The following is a 5,555-nucleotide window of genomic DNA, read 5'->3' on the forward strand; positions in this document are numbered from 1 at the left end:
GGCCAGCTTGCCGAGTGCGAAACTGCGGCTGCATGTCCCTGTCAAGACAATATCAATATTCTTGCCTCGACAAATCGTTACTTCTTTTTTCATTATTCCCTCTATACAAAGCTTCATTTTTAAGAATCCAGAACAATTATTTCACTTCTGTTCTTTTTTTGGCTATTCTGATTTGTTGCGGCCAAAGCAGCCAAAGTTATTAGCCACTGTTCAGTTCAGGTACAGTGAACTAGAATATTGGGTAGTGTGCTCACAGGCACCGCTCGAGGTGTCCCCGCCGGTGTCGACGGGGAGCGGCGGCGCGCGGTGGCGCTGCGCGCGTCTCCACGGTAGGTGCCTCGAAGCGCGCGCGCTCCACGGGTAAAAGCCAGTGCCGCGTTCGGCCGGCGTCGCAGTAGCCGCGCCGACAAATTGAAATATTACCGCGACATTTGCTTGAGTTTTGCTGAAATGGCTAAGCGGACCTTGAATTGAACTTTACATCTGCGCTGTGCAAATGTTCAAACAATGTTAATCAAAGAGCTTGGCTCGTTGGGACGTTCACGTAGTGTATGTCACTCCCCAAGCAAAAAAAAGTGTGTGGCAAAAGATAGGGCCGACCTTTCTCGCCGACCAAAAAGTGGCCGGCCGACCTTCGGCACCCGAATGAGGGCCGGCGTCGGGGATTGACACTGACCTAACGTTGGCCGATTTTAGGCAATCGACTACGGCCCAACCTTTTGGCCCGACGTGACCGACCACCTGCCGCACGTGGGCCTGCCGTCTGCCAGCGTTACTGAATGGTCGGCCGCTCGTCTGCCCTAGCATTTTGCTGACGAAAGACCATACGTCGGCCGGTTGCTTCCCGACGCCGGTTAGTGGCCGGCATCGCCCCTCGTGCAGGTATCATGCCATGCATTTAATATATCGTGGGCCATGCATATATAACGGGGTAGCACATACAAATGCATCAAGAAAAGCAGTAGCTTTTCTGATGTCATGAAGAAACAAAAGCTGCAGTATTTGGTGAAAAATTTATTTGTCAACAGCGTTCAGAAAAAGCTCGCGATTTGCTTTTTAATAAGCGTGGATATATGACTGCGCGTGTGCCACATATGGAAGATGGGCTTGAGGCTTGGTCTCCTTCTTTTGGCAGCCTGTCGATCACTTGATGTCTGCGACTGGTCGGATCTGCGGCAGGTTCCATCTTGGTCAGCTGTACGAAGACAAGTGTTTTAATGAAATATTTCCTTTTCGCCTAGACTTTTACATTGCAGGCAAATATAGGGTGAAAGGTAGAAAAAATAATGTCTGCTCACTGCCACCAACTGCACTATCACATCAATATATTTTATGCGCTTGACTTCATGCGACCCTACTGAAAACGCATTAGCGCAAAGCCGCAATAGGTAATCAGGATCCGTGAATCCGCGAGAAAGGCGCGATCACTTCGTTTTGCTGGAGTCATGATGTTGCAATTTGAAACCGTAGCGCAGTCAAACCTTATCCTCCCGAAGCGCGTTCTTGAATGCTAATGCTGCAATTTAATAATTCTAGCAAAACCAAGTGTCCGCGCTTGTCATAGAGCGCGTATGAGGGATTCCAACGCGGCTGAACAAACAGTTTCCGCGATATTTACATGAAACCTACAATAAGTTTATTCCGTAGAATACAGCTTAATTTTCTCAAACTAGATGGAACTTTTACAGCAAAAGCGACCGGATATTTAACGATAAGTCATCTGATTTATTTTCGTTATTTAACAACCGAGCATTATTTTAAAAATTCGGCTATTTAGACAGCCCAACTCTTAGAAGCTTATAGAACCCGTTGTAAATTTTTAAAGCTTGAAACAGGTTAGCTGAACACCTCATGAGCATGTAAGCACCAGGAAATAATCCGCACGATGAAAATACAACTGCTTGCCCAGAAAGCAAGCGCACAGAGCAAAATCAATGTGAAACGGCTCAGATCTGTGTGCATCACATATATGATTCCAAAATCCACAAAATGAACGCACTGGCTCACTTACCTTGCCAGCATACCGCATCACTCAATCATCAATTTTCACGTATAGACATCATTACAGCAGCAAAAAAAAAATAATAATAATAATAATAATAAACACGGCATAAACATTGTACTCAGCCCTGGCACGAGCTTGCTTGGCAGCAGCGATGATGCTTGTACAGCTTCTGATCGCTCCTATGGCGAGGGGTGCTGCAATATTTATATCAGTGATAGCATTTGACATTTAACTGGGTTGCATGCGTCCCATCGATGTGAGTCGGATAATCGAATTTTTCAAACAAAATCAGCGCTAATACCTGTCCGGCAAGTGCACCGCCATAAAGAAGTGAAAGGCCAGCGTTTTAGTGTAGAGGAGACCAAGGACTTCGGGCTTCGGCGAAACGAGCTTCCACTGTCGCAGCCAGTTTCCAGATCAGCTGATATCGCCTCCCTGCACGATCAGCGCAAGGCGCGCATACCAATTACAAAATATGCATTTACAGTAACAAGATGCGCATAAGTCTCAAAACAATACATAATTAGTTGCAGTTCATTATCGTATAGAAGAAAATCAGCGCTAATTTGACTTACCTGATGGGTATACATGTCAGTGCATGCACTTCGATATGAAGTGAAAGACGGGCGTTTTGGGGCAGAGGAGATCGGACCTCGGACTGCAGCGAAAAGAGCTAATTCCACCGCCACAGCATCGTTTCCAAGTCGGCTCAGCACGTCTTCCTGCGCAATCAGAGCGAAATGCGCACACATCGATTATAAAAAAAAAAAAAAAATGCACGTAGTAACAAGATGCGCATATATATACGCGCTCCAGAAACAGTTGCAGTATATTGTCGTATCGAACAAAATATGTGCTAATTGGACTTACCTGATCGGTATAGTGAGTGTCCCTCCATGTTAAAAGGCGAGCATTTTGGGGCAGGAGATACCGAAGGACCCAGACTGCAAAATGAGCCAATTCTGCCACCGCAGCCAGCCGCAGCCTTGTTTCCAAACGGCTCAGCAAGTCTTCCTGCGCGATCAGCGCCCACACCAATTATATATATATATATGAAGAAAGATGCAAGGGGTATATAACAAGACGAACATATGCTCCAAAACAATACATTATTATGTTCAGTATAATATCGAATCTAGCAAAAAGCTCCTCTGATCAAGACCGAAAGATCATGTACTTACGCATGTTTTGGTGAACTTCGGCACGAAGAATCTGTACAAGCGGCTGCAATCATCAGCTGCATATATGGGCTGTTCTTTTCAAACGCTGACTGCACCAGGAGGTTGAGACAGATTGAATTTGCGCGAAATAAAAGCGGACGATAAGATTAGGCAGTACGCATCGCGCCCACACGGAGGCTGGCCGTCGACTGAGTGACGCCGCGGCCGCGCATCTTAGCTCGCGCGGGATGTGTTTTCCCGCCATTTGGACATGTGACCTCAAGAAGGGAGGAGGGGGGGAGAGAAGCTGCAAAAAGCAGCGAGAATCTCCCTGTGTGCGGTGCATGCAATTCTTTTTTTTTTTTTTTTTTCGCGCTATCTCTCTCTGCTTCGGCATTCCTGTCGCCCCCCGCGGTAGGGTGCCTCGATGCCTTTCGCCTCCCCGTGGTTCTTTCCGCTTTGCCGCAAGGAAAAGAGATGGGCCGATGGGGGGCAGCGGGTCCCGCGCAGCGAGAAGCAGTTTTCTTTCTTTTTCACGTACTCCCCCATCCCCCCCCCCCCCCCCCTCCCTCGTCGTTCAAGAAGCGTCGAGGTAGTTTCTTTTCTTTTCTTTTCTTTTTTCTATGGCTTCTGTAGAACCCCCGTCTTGATACCAGCGGCTGTAGTTCTTTGCATGAAAAAAATATGGCTTGGAGTGAATGTATGTAATGTTCTTTTAACCGAATATCTTCCACATAAACCAAGTGTGGGGCAGTAGAACACCTGCAGCTTCATTTAGCCAAAATAGCAAGACCTGGCTACGTATATAGTGTTCAGTAACTTTATCGGAACCGTCTTGGAAACTTTTCCAAGACGGTTAAGTTGCAGAACACTGTATATTATGAGTGCTTTTGCAGAGATTACATAGTCCATGCGGATTTATACTTCCCAAAGCAGTACGTGGGTTATTTAGAGTCCCTCGGGCTGTCATATTAATCGCAAACCACATTTCCGTTTTCGCGTTTGGTTTCCATCATAATGCGGCTTCTGCAGCTCGACTAAAGCCCGTGACTTCGAGCTCAAGCTGGTAAATAACGATTGAATCACATAGTAACTGCTGCAAGTTTCTGACAAAAATATATTTTGTCCATTTGTTCTAGGGATGCATGAAAATCAGTAGAAGGTCGCAGGGCGAAGTGCACCGGATCCGGATGAAAGCTCATAAAAGCTCACCGCCTCTTTTCTTGACCCCGTACGAAATGTAAACTCACGGAGGCTGCGAAACGAATTTAAGGGCGTTTAGGATTGATAGGTTTCGATGGCACTGGCAAAAGTAATTGACGGTTAACATATAAACCTTAAAGGCACGTGATCTCTTCGGTTTACCGTGGGTTTGCTTAGAGTTATGTTATAGGTTAACTTTATGATGAGGTTGTTTAAATTCAGAGGTTACCATTTAACCATAAAAAAAAAATGGACAATTACATTCGTAGGTTCATAGCAGTTACCGCGCAAATCTTAGGCACTTAATACTAAGTATGCTTCAAACAGACAATCAGCGCCTACCAGTTCACAAATTCAAGCATAAGTTCATGACAACTCGCGATCAACCACAGAGTGTACCATACCCGCCGCGGCTCAATTAGCGCGCGGTTAAAGCGTTATTTCAAAATATGTATAAATAACAGTTAATTTCATCCTGTTGCGCAATGTATATTTCTATCAGCAGGCTCAAATGATATAGTGTCAATATATATCATGCACGCGGTATAACTCAATGTTGCATAAAAATAGCTGTTTCAATGATACGAATTTTCCACTTTTCTCCTGCTAAGCCGACTGCCTCATGGAATGTAGAGGGGAAACCTGCGGTATTGCAGGAGACTTTACTTTGATATGGACAATGTTATTTAATGATATATTATAGCAGCAGTGAATACGCGGCTGGGGAAAAGGGGATTCGAGGAACTTTATATATATTCTGGCATTTCATACCATATTTCTGCGTGTGAGGCTGACGTTGAAGAATTTAACAATGTAGACCGCCACTGGTGCAGGAACCGATCGATCCTCGTCATGTTGCGCGGGATTCTCAAAACGCAATCCCTTTGAATTTTCTCAAAAGAACCAAATGTTACTTTTTGCACAATGCTTGTGTTCGCAGGAAGTTACGTTCGACAGGCGAATCGTCCGGGCGATCGGCTCTTTGCGTGCCTTTCATTTTTATTTGAAAACTATCAGGACCACATTTGTGTTCTGGATAAACACAGTCGGCCTCGGCATATTGATATATAAGGACTAAAGCTTTCCTAATCCCCGTGTTTTAACTGAGGCGGGCAAATATTTGTGCCAAGCTGTTCCATTTATCCTCATGTCGGCAATATACCCGAGTTTCGTCTATCGAGAGTGCA

At 45.4% G+C, this 5,555-nt stretch overlaps 1 long non-coding RNA gene across 2 annotated transcripts; it reads right to left on the reverse strand.

Annotated features, from left to right (window-relative positions):
- Positions 1-1,001: 1,001 nt before the first annotated feature.
- LOC146176124 (uncharacterized) lies at positions 1,002-3,704 on the reverse strand. Of its 2 annotated transcripts, none has more exons than XR_014701496.1 (5): positions 3,187-3,704; positions 2,876-3,015; positions 2,581-2,727; positions 2,307-2,440; positions 1,002-1,195 (listed from the first exon to the last, which is right to left on the reverse strand). It is a non-coding gene; the product is annotated as an uncharacterized LOC146176124 (long non-coding RNA). The 2 variants fall into 2 exon arrangements; XR_014701495.1 differs by having other exon boundaries at positions 2,876-3,019.
- Between the last annotated feature and the right edge of the window lie 1,851 nt (positions 3,705-5,555).

This window comes from Amblyomma maculatum, chromosome 10 (genome assembly GCF_055883805.1).
Source record: "Amblyomma maculatum isolate TAMU_Amacu chromosome 10, ASM5588380v1, whole genome shotgun sequence".
NCBI lineage: Eukaryota > Metazoa > Arthropoda > Arachnida > Ixodida > Ixodidae > Amblyomma > Amblyomma maculatum.